Source organism: Oryzias latipes, chromosome 1, assembly GCF_053564925.1.
Source record: "Oryzias latipes strain Hd-rR chromosome 1, Olatipes_Hd-rR_3.1".
In the NCBI taxonomy this organism is placed as follows: Eukaryota; Metazoa; Chordata; class Actinopteri; order Beloniformes; family Adrianichthyidae; genus Oryzias; species Oryzias latipes.
This window is the reverse complement of record NC_136237.1, coordinates 9,038,591-9,062,196: the sequence shown is the minus strand read 5'-3', so window position 1 is coordinate 9,062,196 and position 23,606 is coordinate 9,038,591. Positions and strand designations below refer to the sequence as shown.

At 42.4% G+C, this 23,606-nt stretch overlaps 1 long non-coding RNA gene across 3 annotated transcripts; it reads left to right on the top strand.

Annotated features, from left to right (window-relative positions):
• Positions 1-808: 808 nt before the first annotated feature.
• LOC110015594 (uncharacterized) lies at positions 809-20,501 on the top strand. Of its 3 annotated transcripts, XR_013647651.1 has the most exons (6): positions 809-1,424; positions 1,498-1,560; positions 12,508-17,311; positions 17,454-17,516; positions 18,329-18,424; positions 18,914-20,501. It is a non-coding gene; the product is annotated as an uncharacterized LOC110015594 (long non-coding RNA). The 3 variants fall into 3 exon arrangements; XR_013647652.1 differs by lacking the exons at positions 809-1,424; positions 1,498-1,560 and having other exon boundaries at positions 11,118-12,731; positions 14,496-17,311; XR_013647650.1 differs by lacking the exons at positions 809-1,424; positions 1,498-1,560 and having other exon boundaries at positions 11,118-17,311.
• The last annotated feature ends 3,105 nt before the right edge of the window (positions 20,502-23,606 follow it).

The following is a 23,606-nucleotide window of genomic DNA, read 5'->3' as shown; positions in this document are numbered from 1 at the left end:
GGAGAACAAACAGAAGTCGCAATGGAAACAGCATGTTAAGCCATTGGTTCATGCATACAACTGCACGAAAAACGAGGTCACAGGGTTTACGCCATATGAACTGCTTTTTGGTCGTTGCCCTCGTCTACCTGTTGACCTTGCCTTTGGTCTACCAGTCCGGGAACCAAGGTCCGTCTCTCATTCTGAGTATGTTAGGAATCTTCGCTCACGTCTGGAGGAGAGCTACAAACTCGCCTCCGAACAGGCCCTCAAGTGTGCAGCAAAGAACAAAGCCCGCTTTGACAAGAGGATAGTTCCATCAAGCCTGAACATTGGAGATCGTGTCCTTGTTCGCAATGTCCGTCTGCGAGGAAAGCACAAGCTGCAGGACAAATGGGAGCAAGGTGTCTACAAGGTCATTAAGCGTGCTGGTGAGTTGCCTGTCTACACTGTGCAACCTGAAAACCATGATGGCCCAAGCCGCACCTTGCATCGGGACCTCCTGCTTCCTTGTGGGTTCCTGCCAGCCTGTCCTAACGACCTTCCTGCTGCAGCACCTGCCCAGCGGCCGAGAACTCGGAGTCTGACTCGTAAGCTCTCTGACTCAGCTGATGTTCTGGAGGAGGAGGATGAGGATGCTGACTTAGTGCCAGAGAGTCATGTATGGTTTCCAGCCGTGTTCACAGTTGAGGGAGGAAGAGATCTCAAGCCACAACCTTGGGTCGTTGCCGCAGAGGAGCCCGTCACACTATCGGCTCCCAGCGACACTGTCCTTCCAGAACCCGGTCCCCTGGCTCACTGTTCCAACTTTGGGGGTGGAACCAATGACCTTGGTTCCACCCCATCTAGGTTTGGGACAGAGGGAGCCGCTGCTGATGTGCCTGGGGGGGAAAGCCCCATTGACTCAAGCATGCCTGAGGCCGTGGAGGTGCCTGTGGAAGAGGGCATACCGGAGGAAGTGCTGTCCCAGGTACCCGAGGTTGCAGATCCCTTGGCTGTCCAATCTGAGCCCTCCGTGAGTCCTGTTAGGTTGCCTAAAGAACCTAGTGTCTCCGTTGTGGCTGAAACTGATTTGGCGCCCCGTCGCTCCGCTCGTCAACGTCAGCCGCCAAGCCGTCTAGCGTACACTTCATTGGGCAATCCGCTCGTTTCGGTGGTACAAAATTTATTTCACAGCCTGTCAAGCGTATACACAGAGGCTCTCAGTCATGTTGTGGCCCCCGCAGGGCCAAATTCTGAGATCCCATGCAACGGGACGTGCATGAACTGAGGGGGGGAGGGTGTAACCTGGGTGATCTCCTCCTTCTGTTCGTCCTGCCCAAATGCGTACGAGTTATCGCGAGACATGCGCATGCTCCCGGTACTTCCCACGTGACCGCGGTGCCTCTTTAAAAATGGCGCAGCACAGACGGCCGTGGGAGGCTACTCGGAGCTGCTGCTACCAGGTACGCTAATCATGCCATACTAGACCGTACTTCGACTTCTCATTGTTACGACTGATATGGTTTCAACTTCCAGGAACGTCTGTCTGTGTGCCAGTTATTTGTGTTACCGGGATTTGTCGGATTTAAGAGGGACCTGGTAAGTTTGAGACCTTGTTTACGTTTTCGGAGCTAGCATGCTAGCGCTAGCCTCCGAGCTAACAGAGCTAACCCATGTTGTTTTGTATTTATTTGTGACTAAGCTGAAATTGTAAACTCTGCATTTTATTTTGAGATGTTTTAAACATTATCCGAATAACAAATGCACTGCAATTAGAGTTATGGCGCAGCATTTATTGATCAATTATGAATTTTCGAGTACTCTGAATTGTCTATTTGAATCGTACATGTACTTAAGTTATTGGATTATTGAAACCGGACAATTTAATGTTGAATCTGTCTCTGTGAACATGACGCATGTTTATTTTGATCCTGTCCCATACAGGCCAGGTTCCATCCCCATTCCATCCCTATTTCCATCTCCATTTTCTTGTCCTTCGATGGCGAGCTGCCTGGAAATTGCCTAGAACCAGTGCGGTAAGGGGTGCAGCAGCCCTGTCCTCTTCCCACTTCACATTGCCTTCATCAAAGGCACAGAGTGTCTGTTTACCTGGACAATAGAACCTGGATTAACATCTTGGTGTTTCAACAATCAGCTGTTATGGAACCCATGAACTCATGATCTCTTTCAAGCCCTGTAAATAGCCTTGTACTGTACATACTGTAAATATATTTGGGGAATAACTACATAAATTTGCACTTCCTGCACCGTAGCCATTTGTTGTGTGTTGTTTGAGCTCTTCACCTCCCTCCCTGAGACGAACCAAGATATTGCAGACGCTAGCCTAAACAAGAACCCTCAATGAAAAGCATAACTTAGAAGTATCCTCATTCGGGCTACATACAGCTGGGAGAGGTTTGGTGTGAAATGTCTAAGCGGTGCAAATCCTGCAAATCTTGCTCCAGGCTTTTTTTTTTCAGAGATCTATTCCAAAGTATGAAAGACTTGGTGCCGTGTTGGTCCAGCGTACAGACCAAAATTATTCATTTCTCCTTCTTGTTGATGTTTACAACTGGCTGGCGCTACTGTGACGACACTAAGACATCACTGCCAAATCCGAGTCTCTTATTGGTCAAAGTTCAGCTGTTTTGCAATTTAGCAGTCTGAAGTTCAGCTGGTTGAACTACAGGGATTGCCCGATTGGTATGTAAAGCCTGAAAACTGACATAAAAACTTGCGTAAACAACAACACATAAACACGTGAGTTCTGAACGCGGAAGCCCTAAAAGTGGGTTTACGAGCATATACAAAGATCTTTTATTGAAAGTGGCAGCTTGAAAGACAGTTGTATCGCGGCTGGTGTTAATGTAGGTTTCTGGTGCTCTCTGGAACCCGAACCACGGAAAAACGTGAAGAATATTCTCACAAAGTGTCCTCTGGTCTGTTTCGCCTTTTTTTTTTTTTCCTGTGAGAGCAGTGGCTTTCGAAAAAAAAGGACATTAATTCTAGCTTCAGTAAATCTCTCCAAATGACGAAGGCTCCAAACGTTTCTTCAGTTTCCCCCATGGTGGAATGTCTTCTTTAATGTCGCTTCTGCCGTATGTACAGTGGGCTATTGTCAGACGCTTGGGCACAGTAAAGAAAAAAAGGCAATAAAACAAACCTGACATGTAATAAATTTAGAGCATGGAAAGCAAAACTTTAGAAAATGAAGAGAACAAGGATATTATGTTGTTAGCACTCTCACCTCACAGCGAAAAGCCCCAGGTCAGATCCCAGCTGGGACCTTTCTGCGAGGCATGAACTCGTTCGGATGACAAAATGGCTGTCCAGTGCAAAGTTTCTGCTGGTCGGTGGTTCGTAATCATGGGGGCTGCGGGAGGTCAGGCAGCAGAGCCCCAGTTCCCTGCTGCCGGGGGCAAAGCCTGATGGATAAAATAGCTGTGCTGGTTCTGGCCCAGAGAGTCTACGGTCTTCCTAATGGCAGCAGACTAAGAGGCCATAAGAAAGGTGAGCGTGATCAGTCGCCATGCTGAAAGCACTGCAGGGGATAGATCTTCTCAGATGCCAGCAGATCCTTCCACTGCAGACGGCTGCGCAGTAAAACAGGGGGACGCAGCTGCACTTGTTGCCCTTGAAGATCTGTAAAATTAGGGGGGGCATTGATTGACTGTCTTAACTTTGAGTTTGTGGATCACTTAAAATGTTCAATAATGTTGGAAAATCAACGTCCTGTAAACAATTCCCTCACGAGAGTGTTATGGCAGATGCTTACTCTTTTGTTTTACAGGATTTTATTATCAAAAGAAAAATTAACCATCAAGCCTGTGTAGATAAAGAAATCCTCCGATTTTTTCTGATCCGTCTTTTTACCTTTTTTTTTCAAAACTGCATTTATCTGTAGAAAGTAATTTAACTAACTTGACTAACTTCCAGCTTCCCGGAACTCACTTATTCCTTCATCAAAGAAAGGTGCTACAATTTTTAGAAACACATTGGTGGAGAAGGTTTAGCTTGGAAAAAACTACTTCAGCACCATGTGATGCACTATCTTTAAAGATAGCATTTCAACCTGAGGAAGTTTTTAGACAAGTTTTTCATTTATCACTTGTTCCATCAGCAGATCAATCAAGCAAATATCTATTTGTCCTTCCATCTGTCTATTTATCCGTCCTATAATCCTTGTGTCTGCACACCCGGCGGCCTGGTCGCGCGCTCTGTCCATTTGTTTGAAGACGAGCCATCGTTTTTCACAAAACATGGACTTTGGTAGAAACAATCATAGAAGTCCTGAGGTCAGTGGTATGTTTTCTGAAACGGATCATCTCCTGGATGACATTCGCATCGCAGTTTCCTCGTCTTCTAGAACACACATGAAGTACAGGAACAAGCGCTGCTAGGAGTCAGACATTTTTCTAATTGTGACAAAACGCTCATTTGTGATTGCGTCATATTTTTTTTTAAAAATAATTGTTTTGAAAAAAATTCCTTAAAACATCTCAGTTCATGTGTCACAAGAACAGGCAGATGACTGGATCCAAATGCAGCAGGTTTATTAGCTCAGCTAAAAGTTCACAAAGCTAAATAAGGGTCAGGCAGGAATTGATAACAGGCAGAAGATCATCAGAGTAGGGACAGGGGACAGGGGACAGGGGACAGGGGACAGGGGGAGACTGTCACAAACATTTCTTTCCACTGAGCTGAGCCCAGTGCAGTGCTTAAGTATGCTGTGGTTGATTAAGTGAATGAGAGTCAGGTGTGCAGCATCCAGGATGTGTGGTTAGAACTCATGACGCCGGTGATCAGAGGGAGAGACAGAGCTCTGACTTAAAATCATGACAGAAGAAACACGCAATTTATTAAAACATCTCGTGTTCCCGGTATCTCTGGCAGAAATTATGTTTCATTAAAATCCTCCGACTGTTTTCCAGGGAATATTTTGACGTATGTTAAAAATATGTTGTTATATGTTAAACTGAAACTGTCCTCAGAGGTGAAGAATTTAAGAAATCCTCAGGTCTTATTTTGAGGCAGAATTAATCAAATTCAGCTTCTAATGTTGACATGACAGATGTGGAAACATGGACCCATGGATTTGCTACATCACAGACTGAGACTCAGGCAACCTCCTCCACTATTTTTACTTTTTAACTGGAGCACCCCGATATCACTTCAATGATGCTCCACCTCCATGTTTTACAGGTAATATGGTGTCCTAATGCTTTCCATCTCTCTTTTTCCTCCAAAATAAAATGGCTTTCTGCTTAAAAAAACTTTTACTGCAAAAGCTCTAAACTACAGAACATATGAAAACTCTGACATTGGAAAAAAACAAAACTTAACGAGACAAGGAAAACGTTATGGTGAGTGGCAGGACACTCAAACAGAATCTGATGCCGAGGGCAGATTAAGAGTTTATTCCTCAAAAAACAAGAACAAGCTCAGACGGACAGCTAAATCACGGAACTAGACTGAGAAACTACATAGTTACAAGGAGCTTGTCATGTGCGGGGAGGCTCGAGAGCCGGTAGGACCCAGACGCAGAGACGGGAGGCCAACTGGTTCAGGACTAGAAGGTTTATTAAACGAACAAAAAGCGCTGCAGTGCAGGGTGACCAAACAAAAACGAAAACTTACTGTGACGTGACGAGAAACATGGAACAAGGACGCTAAGACCAGAGGACGTGAAACACATGACCAGAAGTTAATGGACCAGCACAAGAGGAAGGCAGAGACAAGACTTATATACAGACAGGGCAGACAAGACACAGGTGAACACGATCAGGGCAGATGGGGACCAAAGGAAGTACAACTCAAGACATGACAAGACAGGAACCCTTTCAAAATAAATCAGGAAACAGAACCAAACAAGACAGAACAAGAACTAAAACAAAAACCAAGACAAAACAAACTCAAACCATGACAGAGCTGTTGAAAAGTAATCATCTAGGGAGCAGTGACAGGCTCAGGCTTTAAAGACATTGATGAGATGAGGATCAGGTGTGCAATGTAGAGAGGAAATAAAGAAAAGGTCAGCCACGCCCACGTGCTCCACACTGATCACAAGAGAAAAAAGGTGATCCTTCCAATAATGAGATTTACCTTTTTATCGCCTTTACAATGACTCCAATTTCTGGTTTTATATCAGAGGTTCTTGAACAAGTTTCAGTTTTTTATTTTTTATTGTAAATTTGTGAGTAAAGTGAAAGAACAAAGCAATTGAGGATTGTTAACCAGAATTTTAGAGTTTTATTAAGATAGGAAAATGCTGGTGACATGGAGCTGCAGCTTTTCAGTTAACTCATTTTTATTAGGTCAGAGTCAGTGCACGTGTGTGTGTACATGTGTGTGTCTGAGGATCCCAAATTTGATGAAAACTGTAACGTAATGATTGGATCTCTTACAGAGAGAATTTTAGAGCCACAACCCTTTAAAAACATTCCATTTTTTTAACCACAATAACAGAAAGGCAGCATGATATCCACTGAAGACGTTCTAAAGAGAAGCTGTCAGTCAGTCGTTGTTTGTGCATGTATGTGTGTATTTGTGCATGAATGCGTCTAACACATGGCATGCCTTCCAGCAGCTCAGTGAATTCTCATCCTCTTCCTCATCTTGCTGGGTCCAGCTGAGGCTCTGTGTGTCTTTGCTCTAGTTAGTAGGAATGACTCTGGTTTCATTCTCGTGTTATGTTTCTGCTGTAGTTCTTAGAAAGGGATTTCAGGCAGACAGAACTGGATGTTCCTGCTGTAAACACAAGACTGTATTCTGTCTTTACAGTGGGAGGAAATTCTATGTGGTGGTGGTTTCATGAGCTACAGATAGGCTAAATGTTTGTTTTGTTGTTGTTTTAGGGCCTCGATTCTAAACGCAGCTGCAGCCTCCAAGTGATATAGAGATATAGAGCCTCTGCTTTTTCAGAGTTCAGAAACACGTATGAGACACGAGCATTCAACACCCCCCATCCTCACCCACCCCAAAAGTAGATATTCAGTCCGCGTGATCTTCAAACCTGCAGATGAAAAGAGTCAAAGAACTTCAACCACTTCACTCGTTCTGTTGTTAAATATTCCTTTATGTATGTAATCCTACTTTTGTGATTTCTTTGGATTAGATAATGTAGCGCCTGGTGACCGGGGCCCTTCCCACGAACTCCGGCCGGGCTCAGCCCGAAGGAGCAACGTGGGACCACTCTCCCATGGGCCCACCACCCGTAGGAGACCTCAAAAGGGGCTGGTGCAATGTGGTTTGGGTGGCAGTCGAAGCCAGATGCCTCGGTGACCCAAACCCCGGTCATGGAACTTGGCTGACAGGATATGGAACATCACCTCTCTGGGAGGAAAGGAGCCTGAGCTTGTGCGAGACACATAGCCTGGCCTCTAAAACTCAGTCCTTAGAGAGGGGTTGGACTCTCTACCACTCTGGAGTTGTTCACTGTGAGAGGCGGCGGGTTGGTGTGGGCTTACTCATGAGCCCCCATCTCAGCAGTGTTGGAGTTCACCCCGGTGGACGAGAGCATCATGTCCCTCCACCTTCGGCTAGGGGTACTGGAAAGTGTCCCAACGGGGGAATCCATTGTCCTCCTGGGACACTTCAATGCCCACGTGGGCAATGACAATGGCACCTGGAGGGGCGTGATTGGTAGGAATGGCCTCCCTGATCTGAACCCGAGCAGTGTTTTGTTATTGGACTTCTGTGCTCGTCATAGTTTGTCCATAACGAACACCATGTTCAAGCACAAGGGTGTCCATTAATACACGTGGCATCAGGATACTCTAGGCAGGAGGTCAATGATCGACTCCGGCCATGTGTCTTGGACACTCAGGTAAAGAAAGGGGCAGAGCTGTCCACCGATCACTACCTGGAGGTGAGTTGGAATAGTTGGTGGGGAAGGAGGCCGGAAAGACTTGGGAGACCTAAACACACTGTGAGGGTCTGCTGGGAACGTCTGGCTAAGCCCTCCGTCAGGAAAGTCTTTAAGTCCCACATCTGGGAAAACTTCAAACAGGTACCGAGGGAGGTTGGGGACACCGCAAGTAAGGGATGCCGTCAAGCTGAAGAAAGAGTCCTACTAGGCCTGTGGGACTCCAGAGGCAGCTGACAGGTACCGGCAGTCTAAGCGAGCTGCGGCCCGGACTGTTGCGGAGGCAAAAACCCAGTCCTGGGAGGAGTTCGGTGAGGCCATGGAGGATGACTATCGGTTGGCCTCGAAGAGTTTCTTGCAAACTGTCCGGCGCCTCAGGAGGGGAAAGCAGTTCTCTACAGGCACCGTTTTCAATGCAGATGGGGAGCTGTTGACTTTGACTGGGGACGTTGTTGGGCGGTGGAAGGAATACTTCGAGGATCTCCTCAATCCCACTGACATGCCTTCTTTTGTGGAAGCAGAGACTGAGGACTTTGGGGTGAGGCTGTCTATCACCCAGGGCTGAAGTCACCGAGGTAGTCAATAAGCTCATCGGTGGCAAAGCTCCGGGAGTGGACGAAGTCCACCCTGAGTACCTCAAGTCTCTGAAATTCTGTAGGAGTGTCTTGCCTGACATGTCTCTGCAGCATCACGTGTCAATTGAGAACTGTACCACCGGATTGGCAGACAGAGGTGGTGGTTCCCCTTTTTAAGAATGGGGACCGGAGTGTGTGTCCCAAATACCGGGGAATCACACTCCTCAGCCTCCCTGAGAAAGTCTATGCCAGGGTACTGGAGAGGAGGGTCTGTCCGATAGTCGAACCTCAGATCCAGGAACAACAGTGCGGTTTCCATCCTGGTCGTGGAACAGTGGACCAACTCTACACCCTCTTTGGGGTGCTGGAGGGTTCGTGGGAGTTTGCTTATCCAGTCCATATGTGTTTTATGGATTTGGAGAAGGCGTTCGACAGCGTCCCCCATGGTATCCTTTGGGGGGTTCTCTCGGAGTGTGGGGTCCGGGGAGCCTTACTGAGAACTGTCCGGTTTCTACGGTTGACCGTAGCAAGAGCTTGGTTTGCATAGCCGGCAGTAAGTCAGACTTGTTTCCGGTGCATGTTGGACTCCAGCAGGGCTGCCCTTTTCTGTTCATAGTTTTTATGGACAGAATTTCTAGGCGCAGCCAGGGGCTGGAGGGGGTCTGGTTTGGGGACCACAGGATTTCTTCTCTGCTCTTTGCAGCTGATCAGGTCAAGCCGGGACCTCCAGCATGCATTGGGTCGGTTTGCAGCCGAGTGTGAAGCGGCTGGGATGAGGGTCAGCACCACTAAACCTGGGCCATGGTTCTCGACTGGAGAAAGGTAGTTTGCCATCTCTCTGTGGGTGGAGTGTCCTTACCCCAGGTGGAGGAGTTTAAATACCTTGGGGTCTTGTTCACGAGTGAGGAAAGATCGGAGCGTGAGATTGACAGGCGGATCGGTCCATAGTTATGCAGTCGCTGTACCGGTCCGTTGTGGTGATAAGAGAGCTGAGCCAAAAAGCAAAGCTCTCAATTTACCGGTAGATCTTTGTTCCAGTACTCACCTAATGTCATGAGGTCTGGGTCATGACTGAAAGAATGAGGTCCCGAATACAAGCAGCTGAAATGAGCTTCCTCTGTAGGGTGGCTGGGCGCTCCCTTAGAGACAGGGTGAGAAGCTTGGTCACACGTGGAGAGCTCTGAGTGGAAGCGCTTCTCCACCACATCGAAAGGAGCTAGTTGAAGTGGCTCGGGCATCTAATCCGGATGTCTCCTGGACGCCTCCCTGGGGAGGTGGTCCGGGCATGTCCCATTGGGACATTGAGGCCCCAGGGAAGACCCAGGACACGTTGGAGAGACTACGCCTCTCAGCTAGCCTGCGAACGCCTCGGGGTCCCCCAGAGGAGCTGGAGGAATTGGCCAGGGTGAGGGAAGTCTGGGCATCTTTGCTTAGACTGCTCCCCCCCGCGACCCGGTCCCGCATAAGCGGAGGAAGATGGATGGATGGATGGATGGAAGGATGGATGGATAAATTGATGATGTAAATCTTGATTGATTTTTTTTATTAATCCCAACAGTAAAAAGGAAAACTGAAAGGAGAGAGAACATTGAAGTGTTTTTATCTAAAGATTTTATTAGTTCATAGTTCAACCACCTTTGTGTGAAGTGCATCTTAAGTACAACAATTAACTGACAATTTCAATAGGAACATGTTTTTGTTTAAGCATATTTTACTTCAAAAGAATAAATAAATGGTTTCCAGCAGTAAAGTGATGGTTTAAAAGACTATTGGACTTTACTTCTTGGGACGTTTTCAGAAAAAAACATCCCACCTCTTTAAAAACCCGATGCAGGCGTGCTGAAATAAAACAGAGAAAGTAATTAACCTTTCCTCTACATAGATCTCTCACTGGAACTAGTCAGTGCCCACTCGTGAAATAAAGTCATTTAAAAGTTTGAAGAGAGCAGTTTTTACAGCAATCCCAGGGCTGGACTGCACCTTTTAAGCTTTCCTTCACCATGCATTCAGATTACAGGCTACTGATTGCATAATTACCCCCACCCCCCTTTACTGCATCAGCTGCTTATTACAGTCAGATTGATGCTGAAAATAGATTGATTGCTCTGTGGCGCAGGTCTCATCAGTCAACACCCTTAAGTTGAAGGAGTGTTTGGGTTTGCAATGATTATGGATAAAGAGAAAAAAAATGCAAACGTTTTTGTACCTTTGTTAAAAGTATTTTTTAATCTGATGATACCAAAACCTTGATGGTGGATTTACTCATTTCTTAACTTGCAGGAGTCCTGTACAAGAAATGTAATGCTATATTTTAAACAAGGCAGAGTGATGACAACAGTAGCTGCGTTTACATGGACAAAAAGTAATCGGAATGAACGCCTGATCGGAAGAAAAGTGTGTCATGTAAACACGCCGTTCAGAATAGTCTGGGCCGATCAGACTAGTTCGGGCCAAAATTTCTTTCCGATCAAGACAGGTGGGTTATGCCGATTGTTGATCTGACTGTGGTGCATGTAAACAGTTTATTCCGATTGTGTGTTACTACTGCTCTGGTTTTACATCACGCATCGACGGGGCGGTGCTTCAGAGAAAGCTTTGGAGCGCAAACAGGACCGACCGGCTGCTCCGCGCAAGTGAACCGTATCTGTGAGCTTAGCAGCCGGATTTGTAGCTTTGTGTTTGCGGGCGGGCGGGGGGGGGGGGGGGGGGGTGCTTTGTCTCTGGGTGAGCTGCCGGACTCAGGAGAACCATGTCTCCCAGTGGAAGTGTGTCTCCAAGCAGAGCTCGGACCGCCAGCTCACAAACCGGCTTTGGGGCGGTGTGTGAGCCTTTCAAAGCAGAAATGTCGCTCAGTCCTTAGGAACCGCTCAAACAATCAACGGCATTTCCCGCATGGATTTTATGTCCAAATGATTTATTCTGACTAAAAGTGTGGTGCATGTAAATGTTTGTTTTAGTCGGAAAAAATTTTTTGGGCCCATGTACACGGTTGAATTCGAATCCGATCTTTGATCCGATCAAGATATTTTACACATGTAACCGTGGCTAGTGAGGTTGTAACTGTGCTTGAAGGAGTTATGTATGAAGGTGGGTTTGAGGTGACTGACCTGTAGGTGAGTGTCAGTCCTTTGCAGTGGATGCTGCAGTCACAGAGAGCCAGTGCCGATCTGGTGTGACATGTCTCCTTCTTTAGGTGATTTAAATTGAGAAATGCAGAAAAATTGACAAATGGTTCTGCAGACTGTTAGTCCTGTTGGAAGATCACTGCAGGAATTAAGAGCATACATCAATGGTGGGTGGAGGTATTTTTCTTCTTCTGCAGATTGTAAAGCAGAAATAAACTGACCACTTGTTAGGACCTTGTTACGAGCGTGTCCTGGGTCCTCCCCGGCGCCTCCGCCTGGTGGGACATGCCCAGAACACCTCCCCAGGGAGGCATCCAGAAGGCATCTCCAGATGCCCGAGGCACCTCAACTGGCTCTCTAGATTTGGAGGAGCAGCAGCAGCTCTACTCCAAGCTCTCTGAGGGTGCCCAAGCTTCTCATCCCATCTCTTTTGTTTTTTATTTTATTTTATTTTTTTCCTTGTCTTGTCCAACAACTGAGCAAACAGATGAGAGCTGAAGACCATTTGTATTGGACAAGTTGTACTATTGCAGAAAAGGGATATGTATCTTCTGATAACCAATGTATATGTTTGTATAAACCCATTTTTGTTTTTATCTATGTTGTTTTTTAATTTATCTATTACATTTTATGTTTTAAATACATTGTTTTTTGCAGAGGGAAAAGAGTGGGGAAAAGTTTGGGGCAAAGAAGGGGGGATAGAAAAAAAAGTGAGAGGGAGAGAAAGTAAGGGGATACAAATGCTCATTTGAGTGGGTTATGATTTTAAGCTTCATACCATTTATTCTAGATCCCCTGGAAAGACAAATATTACATTCAAGAGTGACATTCTGACACTATAAGCAGAAAATATCTGTCCATCAATACACGGTGGGTAAGGAGGAGGGATAAAGCAGACAGGGAGCAGGGTGACAGTGTGCACGTGGGGGTGGAGATGCATGCACGCTGCCAACATGTACCATGTCATCATCTGGGGAACCAGATATTCCCTAGCCAGACCTGGTGAGAGGGGGCAGGAGACCCCCGGACCTGGAGCATCACCCAGCCAGGTGCAGAGGAGGTCCCCCTTAAGGGGCATAGGTGACCCCGGCGTCGGGGCCAAAAGGCCACAGGACAGGCACGCTCAGCCGCACCGGACGGCAGCCAGTGGGGCCATCGCACGCTGGACACTGAGACGCGGGTCAAGGACGGAGCCAGGACCAGGAGGTTTGTTTGATGGCAGCTTTGTCACGCTAAACAGAAACTTAACTCAGCGAAATCAAAGATGGGAAAAAAGTGAAGAGGCACACATCGCATGCGAAAACATTTTTGGCGGTGGCAGTTATACAAAGCCAAACTGCGCTCAGAGTAGTCAGCAAATTCAAAGATAGGAAAAAAGAGAGATATGACACAAAACATGTGTTTTGCAAACCCAAAAAAAAAAAATTTGGAAAGCAAAAAAAAAAAGTTTTTGAAAGCAAAAAAGAAGTCTTGAATGCAAAAAAATGATTTTAAAGCAAAATAAAAAATAATTTAAAAGCAAATATTTAATATTTTCATTTGCAACTTAGAAAGTTTCAAAGTCAGGGAACAAAACTTAATCTGAGAACTATCGTCCTATAAGCATTCTACCAATAAAAAAAATTTAGAAAAACGGGTCACAACACAACTGATCCTACATCTAAACAACAGTGAAACCTCTCTCCCTCTAATGCAGTTTGGTTTCAAGAAATATCACTCCACTGATACAGCCACTTCTTGTTTCCACAAAAATGTGAAACAGCTGCTTGACAGGGGAGGCTTTGTGGGTGCTGTATTCCTTTATCTGAAATGCGCCTTTGACACTATTAATCATGATGTTCTCCTTGCAAAGTTAACTTATTTTAATTTCTCGAACAGTGCACTTTGCTGGATGAAATCATATCTCTGTCACAGAAAACAAGCTGAACAAATTGAAAATTCGCAGTTTTCATTTCTTAGTTTTTCAGATGGAGTCCCTCAAGGCTCAATATTGGGGGCACTTTTATTTAGTTTGTATGTGAACAACCTGCCAGATGTATGCAAGAATACAAAAATACAATTATATGCAGATGATACAGTTCTGTGTGTTCATGCCAAAACACAAGCTGAAGCAGCTGCAGTTCTGTCTGGAGCCATGGTTCCAGTCTCATCTCAATACTAAAAAGACAGTCTGTATGTTTTTTTCACATCAGCCAACGAGGGAAGAACAACCATCTGTAGTGGTCTATAGGGAGCGATTGATTAGAACTTAACTTTTAAAGATCATGTAAAGAAAATACCTAATATTGTCAAATCTAATCTGTCAAATTTGAAGCAAATAAGGTATTCTCTGACTCCTGAGGCAGCAAAGGTTTTTATGCATTCAAGGATTTTTAGTGATATAACAAATTGTCTTACTACATGTTCCCAGACAAATGAAAAGAACTTTAAAACCCCTCAAGTCTTTGTTTAAGAGAACCCTGTAAGTTTTAGACAGAAAGCCTCTGCGTTATCATTACTGTGACATTCTAACCAAGTATAACATAATGGATTTTGAAAGTTAAAAAATTTACATAAATGCCTGTCTCATTTTTAAAGTTTTGAATGGGCTGGCCCCTCCCCCTTATTAGATTTTATAAGTGAAAAAACAAATGTTGAAATAGGCACCAGGGCTTTAACTCGAGGGGACTGTAATGTACAAAGGCGCAGGACTAAATTTAGCCAAACATTGGTGTTAACCAGAGGAACACAGTATGGAATACACTGCCACAGCACATCAGAAACTGTGAAAACTATCCTACCTTTAAAACAGCTCTTAAACAATGGTTGAAACCAAACCAGTCCTGCAGACATTGATGTTATTGTTGTTTTGCTTGGGTTTTTTAGACTCATGTTTTATTGTAAATAACCATTGTAAGTATCTTTATCACTAATATTGTGCTATTGCTTTGTGTTGTAAATGTAGTTGTTGAACCTTTTATCCTGCCGTAGGACAACGGATAAAAGACCATCCCCACCCAGATGAATCAAGGTGTCCAATATGCGAGTAAAAGTGGAATGGAAGCCGGGTGCCGACGTAACCCCAGAGAGAGTCACCCCCGGGCAGCACCGCCAGCGTATCCCAACTGGCCCCCTAGCCAGCCGCAGCAGGCGCCTCCACCTCCCAGGGCGACCGGGAGTAAATGAAGAAGGAAATAAATAGAATAAATAAAGAGTACATAAATAAATAAATAAACCCTTTACCCCTCTGTTGTGGAAGCAGCACTGATCCCTGGTGTGCCAGGCCAAGCGCCAAGTGACCTGGCTGCGGGCAAAACACCAGCCAATACGTAGCCCCCTCCCCCCACCTTTGGGCAACCAGAGCTCCGTAACCCGAAGAAATCCGGGCCCTGCAGACTCTGCACCCCTACTAGGTGATGTGACTAATCAGAAGGAACCAGGAACCATTTTTTGCAGGTCCCGCCAGAAATTGTACATTCATCAGAAGCAAAGGTGAAAAAAAGATACTGCTGTACAAGTTCCAAACAATTTTTTCAGGGGAAGTCAGTTACTTAAGTGAAACTAGTTTTTGTATGTACTGTCATGGTGTGTTTATGTTTTTATATTTGCAAACCCCAAGTAAATTACACAAATGTTTGTTTTTCTTTTTGAAATCTAAAATCTGAACTAAATCCTCAGCAGTTTAGTTAATTATTTTTAAATAAGTTAAAAAAAAAAACACTAATATTTGAAAATGTCTGAGCCTTTTCTACGATTTATTCATCATTGTTTTGTTATCTCATTGTCACATTACTATGCAGGTCACATTACCAAAGCTGCCTCTCTTTTTAGACGCATAAATTAAGGGTTTTAAAGCTTAGCTTTAGAAACAAAGCATCATCTGTGCTCTTTAGATGAACAAAAGGGTTTTTGTTGCACCATTGAGCAGTTTAGGCATTTTCTCTGTTCCATCTGTGGAGAGTGGTAATGACAGATCTGTTATCTCTGCTGGCTATTAGCTACAGAGTGCAAAGTCATTACAGAACGTAATCAACTCCTATTGTTCAGTGACAAGTTGCTAGCTAATGAGTCTAAGACGAATGTAGCATCGACCTCGTGTTGGTGACCTACAAGCAGTGGGAAGTTAAACAAGCCCTGTGGAGAAAAAGGCATTGGAGCGTTGTTACAGCAGCCCGTGTGTGATCATAAACAAGTTTTTGTTGTTCATTTACAGAACGCAAACCTTTGCAGAATGCAAATGATGCAGATTGTGCTCTTCATTCAGATGAAGTATAGCAACCCTACAGCAAAGAGCACTTGCACAAAAAGAAGTCTGCTATGAGGGGCCGTATAAGACATTATTTATTCTGAACCATTCACATTCATACATTCTTGCTCTCACAGTCATATATACTCTCTTTCGCATACATATATTCTCTTACGCATCCATATATTCTCTCTCTCACATTCATACATTCTTGCTCTCACAGTCATATATACTCTCTTACGCATTCATATATTCTCACTTGCACATCCATATATTCTCTCTCTCGCATGCATATATATTACTTTACACATACATACATTCTCACTCTCATTGTCACTCTTAAAAAAGAATGTATGTATGTGAAAGACAAGTATATATGAACGTGTGAGGAAGAGTTTATATGTGTGTGTGAGAGAGGAGTATGCATGAAACGGAAGTGACTTTGCATTAAAAGGAAGGCACTTTGAATGAAAAGGAAGGCACTTTGAATGAAACGGAAGGCAGATGATTTCTCGTGCTCTGATTGGACGAAAGGCCGCCACCTCCCATTTTGAACACACTCTAAACCCTATCACTTGTACTGACTCATAACTATTAAGGTTACACAACTTAAATGTCATTTTGTAGTTGATTCAACTATAAAGTATTAAGCTCTATCAAGATTTTTTCAAATTTAACTTAACAGTGCTAAATATTTTAAAGCTTATTTGTATCTGGCACTCAAAAATTTTAAGATCCGTGAAGTAGCGTTATGACGTCATCACGTACTGGTGGGAGGGTCTTTCGTTTTCTCTACGTTAGCTCAGGTGGCCATGTTGGATTTGCCGAATGCGAGTATGCGACGTTTGAAATTGAAAGTCGAGCATTTTATTATTCTGCAAAGCGTTGCGATTTCGTCCCGCTTCAAGACGCCCCAACCTCGGGTTTTTTTTTCATCCGCCTCATTGCTGATGGTGCCGTCTTGTCTTCAGCCCTGATTTAATTTGGTAAGTATCGTTCATGGTTTATGAATGAATGCTTTAAAAATGCTCTTATACTACCGTAAATGTGGTTTACTGTTGTTTAAACATATGTGTGTTATGATTGTTTTAGAGATTAATGTGGAAATGTATACATGATTAGTTTGTCATAGCAGACGTATGGCGAGCCAAACCCAAAATGCATTTTCTGCCCGTAAGTTACGACAGTGATGAGGGTTTTTTTTTTTCAGAGGTAGAAATGATCTGTTATGCTGCAATCAAACTAAACATGATCCGCGTGTGAAATTCGCGTTGGAGGCCTCTGTCTGTGGCTAAAGTTTGCTGCTGGACATTTGTCCAAAAATGTCACTCAAAGCCTCCAACGGTTGTGTGGGAGGAGCTACCGCCAACAGTTTTAAGCCTGGTTGCTACATGGAAGCATTGGGTTTTGAATGCAGTTTTAAGCTTTTATAAATCACTGATCTCCGTTATAAAAAAGGTTTTTGTAAAAATAAATTAATCAACGTGCTCGTGTTGTGTTCAGGTACCGAACTACAGAGTGTTCAGTGTTTCACCTCCAGGTAGACGCCAAGGCCAGCCAGGTAACTTGTCTCAGTTATTTGTCTAGAGCTATTTTAAAAAAACAAAAAATGCAATAGGTTGTGTAGTGCAATAAATGTTTTTTGATCAGAATATAATTGAAACATTTTTTAACATTGAAAAATCTCTTTTGGACTTTTTCAGATACTGAACTTTTAGAAAGTTCACCAGAAAGTCACCATTTTACCAGAAAAGAGCTGCCAGTGGGTGAGTTTTATACTTATTTAATACATTCATCCTGAACTATTACCATTATTAGATTTATACTGCAGCATGGAAACATTTATGCACATTTTAACTAGCCAAAGGTCTAAATAGAGCTGAAATTATTTACAATTTAACTAAACATATTTAGATTGCAGGCTGAAGGTGGCACAATGGAATGGAGGTGCAAGTTGTGTTCTGTTACTTTGGCACTATGCAGTACTACATATAATACTGCAGTACTACATAGCCAATATTCCAAAGTGTTTCCACTGCCATGTATGTGGAGACACTTTGGAATATTGTCATGTCTTTATGACAGTATATTACAATAATAAAATGATGTTGCATTAGCACCATTCCATCATTTGAAACCATGAAAACTCATCTGTCAAGATCTGAAATGGATTTATGTAGAGTAGATGCAGTCAGAGGAAATTGTGCAGTTTTTACATGTTTGTGTAACTTAAAGCTGCCCTTTTCTGAGACTAAGTCCACCAAAACAGACAGGAACTGGCCAGCTTGGTTAGGATTTATGACCTCCAGGTGAATTTCTAATGTGCATAATTCAAAAACGGATAACAAATCATTTGTAGACAGCTGTAAGAAGCCACGGTGTAACTTGCCTTAAAAATTACTTTGGGTCTTTGACCTGAAGTGGATCATGACATAAACACTGTATTGTCCTCTTACTAGAAATAGACATCTAGAAAAGGTATCATTTTATTATTTCTTAAAGTTCCTTAAGTAAATATTGGAAGTGTTTGCTCTGCATTTGCTTCAAAGGTAATGGATATTTCTTTTTATTCTTTTAGGACCAGCGTGACGTGAACATGAGACGGGCACTTGTCCTCCTTGCACTTCCTGTTTATCTGCATGAAGATGCCTCCAACTTCTTCAAGACCTGTACAGTAAGTGCACACGACTCCCTGTCAATGGTTTTCACTAATCCTTTAATATTGATTGAGATTTTATTGAGTGACATAATAAATAGGGCAATTGTTTGTAGTTTGTAAACTGAGTGATATTTTTAAATGGTTTTAAAAATGAGACGGAAGATGAAAGGCGAACATCAGGGACTCCTGATTGGAAGGAGTGGAGTTTCGTTTACCTTTTCTGCTCCTGATTCATCATTATTTGAATAAAGAAAAATGAAGCTTTAGTCTTAAATTATTTTATAAATGTCCTCCTTCAGAAAAATGCTAAAGAACTTTTTAAAAACACAATTTTAATTGGAGTTGGTCCTTAAAACATCATAGCCAGTTGATTAAAAGCTAACAGAATGTTAGCATGAAAAGATTCCTATTGACAGGTGGCAGGAATGTCAGTTTTGGACATTAGTGTGATGAATATCTTTGAGGGTCTGAACTCATCTGTGTTTTTTGTTTTGTATTTTCCAGAATACCAGACCTCACAGACACCGCTGTGGGTATCTTCTCAGTTGTCGTGGTGACGCTCCTGATGCTGCCGTCAGTGGTCCCACACATCTGGCTGACTAATCTCTTCTAACTCTTCGGGGACATCTATGCTCTGGACCTACAGCACCCCAAAAAACTTGAACTTGCCTTCATATTTATTCAGAATGCTGTCTTGAGCCTTGAGGACAGCAAACCACTGAAAGGACATTTATTGACGCTGGAGAATGTTTCGTTGAGTGAGTCTTCCAGAATGGACTATTTGTTGGTTTAAGTGTTATGTAACTAATGTGTTTTGTTGTGATCATTTGCTTTTTCTGCCGTACAATACAAAACCAACTCTTTTTGTCAATATGTTGTGTGGCACTCTTATAATGCAGTTTTATTGCACTTATTGTTTCTTCATCCTCTTGATATTTGTGCTTTTTTTTTAAAGAGCAATTAAAAAAAGTGTATTAAGCAATCATTATTGTGTGGCCTTCACGTTTGTTGGTTTTTATCAATGTTAGCCTTTAAAATGTAGTGGGGCAGTATCCATATCTCTGTTTAGAATACATTTTAAGCTGAAGAATTTTAAATATTTTCAATGCTACACATTTAATGAGTTAAAGAATTTATAAAGCATTTGAGTGAATTTTACATATTTTATGAGTTGAGTAATATAAAAATATATTTAGTTAAAGCGTTTTTTAGTTAGAAAATATTTAAAACTTAAAGTAAATAATCTCTTTATAAGTTGAGGAATCTTAATATTTTTTATATGAAATAATACAAATGTAAGCCAACTGACAATATGAATTTTAATAAATGTTAACTTAAAAGTTTTAATAATATAACTTAACTGTTGCGTAATCTGTTACAAAATAATTTTTAAGTTCAGTCAACTCGCTAGGGATTACAGTGCAGATGCTAACATGAACAAGCAAGAAATCCCAAATTAACAGACTTGTGGTGTGGAAAGGTATGTTTTTCAGCTAGCAGGAATAATCAAAGTATCTGTTCTCTGTTTCAAAATGAGATTGCCACAAAACCGTATGTTATCTCATACTGGAACAGCTTTGGATGTAGAATTCAGTGGGAAAAGGTTTGGACCCTGCCACAAAAGTATTTCATCACCAATAAAATCAGAGAAATTTCTTTCAAAATTCTTCACAAATTTTATCCAGTGAAACATTTCTTTACTAAGTTTAAAAAAGATCTGGACATAAACTGTTCATTCTGTCATTCCTCACCAGAAACTGTGCCTCATCTTTTTTGGTTTTGCTCTTTCACTCAACTATTTTGGAAAGATGTGATACATTTTATAAGAACTCATCTATGTGAAGATTATAGATTATTTTACGAGCATATTATTTTTGGATATTTTACACAAGAAAGACTTAATGCAGAAAAAATATATGTAGTTAATTTACTTATAATTATGGCTAAATACTTTATACACAAGTGTAAATATGCCAACAAAAAAACCGTGTTTTATGTTTTTCAGAAAGAAATGGTTTTGTATGTGAACAGTATTAAATCTTCCACTAACAAAAAAGCTGTCAGAACAGTTGAAACATGGTCTCTCCTGAAACTTTAACAGATTCCTTTGCCTTATTATTTTTGTTTTCTTTTTGCATAACCTGTTTTACATGGTTATCATTATGTTTTTTTGTTCATTCTCATGGCGAACGTGAAGATTGTATTTTGCACACAGTGGAGTTTTGTGTTTGGTATTTTGTATGTGCAAGATATTGTTAATAAAGTTTATTTTTTTTAAAAAAACGAACCGGCAAGAAGTAGCCACGGGGGTCCTGCAGCCATCGGAACCTTAACAAATATTTCATCTCCACCTCACCGTTGCCTTTTTTAAGAAATGACAGCTGGAATTTGTTTTAATGTAAATGCGTGTTCCAGCGTCTACAGGAAGTGTCGCCCATAATTCACGCAAAGGCTCATGGGGGCTAGGAATAAGGTGGATACGGATTTTCTGTTTCGGTGGCACTTTTATTACCATTATTGGTATTGGAGACATTCCTTTGTGTCTCTAGAGATGCAGACAGATTTGTGACCACTTGAGGTGAAGATAAAATATTTCTTAAGGTTCCGATGGCCTTCTTATTGGTTCGTGTTAGCGTCTGTTCAAAATGGGAGGTGGCGGCCTCTCGTCCAATCAGAGCACGAGAAATCATCTGCCTTCCGTTTCATGCAAAGTGCCTTCCTTTTCATTCAAAGTGCCTTCCTTTTCATGCAAAGTCACTTCCGTTTCATGCATACTCCTCTCTCACACACACATATAAACTCTTCCTCACACGTTCATATATACTTGTCTTTCACATACATACATTCTTTTTTAAGAGTGACAATGAGAGTGAGAATGTATGTATGTGTAAAGTAATATATATGCATGCGAGAGAGAGAATATATGGATGTGCAAGTGAGAATATATGAATGCGTAAGAGAGTATATATGACTGTGAGAGCAAGAATGTATGAATGTGAGAGAGAATATATGGATGCGTAAGAGAATATATGTATGCGAAAGAGAGTATATATGACTGTGAGAGCAAGAATGTATGACTGTGAGAGAGAGAATATATGGATGCGTAAGAGAATATATGTATGCGAAAGAGAGTATATATGACTGTGAGAGCAAGAATGTATGAATGTGAATGGTTCAGAATAAATAATGTCTTATACGGCCCCTCATAGTCTGCTGCATTATAACGTTAAGTCATAAAAACCAGAATCAATAACGTGTTGTCTCAACTTTGAAGCGTGCGCCCGCTGTGGAATTTTTTTTTTTTACAAGTGAGTCAATGCAGTTCTTTAGAAATTTTTAAATTGAAAGCTAAGAAATGTAGGGATTTAGGTACATTAAAAGTAAAAGGTTTCTGGTTTATAGGGATAGCTGGCAGATGACAGCTGAGGGGAGGCAAGGCTCAAAAATCTGATTTCAAAGAGAGACTTTTCTAACCTGAGAGGTCCCAATGGAAGTTGATGCCAAGGCATAGAATGTTTAGCTCAAATACTTTTTACTTTTTGTTCTAAAAATTATATAGTTTTGTTACCATTATGCTATATCGACCATACCAAAGCCAGCACTACGTTAGAGCGACCACATCATAGTTAACATTATGCTACAGCGACCACGACAAAGTTAGCATAGTGCTACAAAAAACACATCAGAGTTAGCATTATTCTACATTAACAACGTCATAGGTAGCATAATGCTGTGTTACCTACAGTTACAACAAAACTCTCTATACTGCCATCCAGTGTGTGATTGTGTAATTGAAGCATGCTGGATCAAATTTCTCTTTTTTCAAATACTTTGTTTTTCATTCAGAAAAAGACATTATTCAGGGCTGCTATTTTGGAGAAATCTCATATTCATAAAGGGTAAATGGTCAAACTGCAAACCTAATTTTGAACACTTTAATTATGAATTGATGCAATGTGGTAATTCAAACAAATGAAAACACAAAAAATCTATTTCAACAAATCTAGTTTTTTGGAAAAGGTAGATTTTTTGTAAATATGCTGTGGCTCGTTGTTACATTTTTTGGGTTATGTGCTGCTTCTGTACTCTGGGTGTACGTATAGTCTCTATTTTATCTCTGTTTCCCCTTATGGCATTCACATTCTTGTTGTATTTGTCGTTTATAAATAAAGTTTACAAAAATTAAATTTTCATCCAATAGGGTTGTAATGAAATCTTTCCATTTTTAGACATCACTGGTGACCGATGACTGAACTATTCTACTATCAAAGTAGAGGTGGAGCGCTTCTCAACCAAAGCTACATTTGCTAAATTCTTTGCTGTTGCTGTTTTGGTTTGCTCGTTTGACTCTTCATGAACTGATCCTTTCAATAGGTGGATTAGTGTACCCTTGCAGCAGAGTCCATTCATGGATATGTTCTACTGTGACTTCACCTGTGTGTTGGTGCTATTAGCAGGAAGCAGTTTTTCTGTGGCGTTTAAAGGTTTCGCCTTGCAATGGTGGCGCATGCAGATGGGAGGACTGACCTGCTGCGACCTTGGCAGAGCGCTTTGCCAGAGGATGGTAGCGACCTCGGGATGAGCACAATGTGCTGCAATGCAGTAGCGCAGTTCAGGCAGCTGCATGCTCTCACCCACACTCTCTGGCACACACTCGCATAAGCTGGAGCATTGTTCCATGAACATGCACGGATGCGCACAAATCAATGCAACCACACACTCTGTGTCTTCCTGGATAGGCAGGCAGGGGAGTGTCCTGCCTACACTGCAGCTGTGTAGTAACACACCGCGCTTACAGGAGTGTCCTGAACAACACACACCCACTGATATAAAGACACATCCCTACCTATGGGAAATGAGTCTTAAAGAAACATAAAGCACGAGAGTAATTAAATCAAGAAAAATGTTAAATGAAGTGCGATGCTGCACAATTATAATGTCTGCCTGGTTTTTCCTTTCACTTGGTGTTATTTAATGTATCACATGTGAAATGCTTCTGTTTTATTCCCAGCAGGGCGTCCCAGCAGGAGGACAACGTAGCACCGTGGTGCCACAATCTGGGGGCTTAGACACCTGCGGATACTTGCGAGCAACCATGACTCAGCAAACTCATCTAAACAGATCACTGTCCAATTGTTTCCACTTTAAACACCATAAAATGAAAGGGCTGCCATGACTTCTTTTCTGGGCAGCCCCT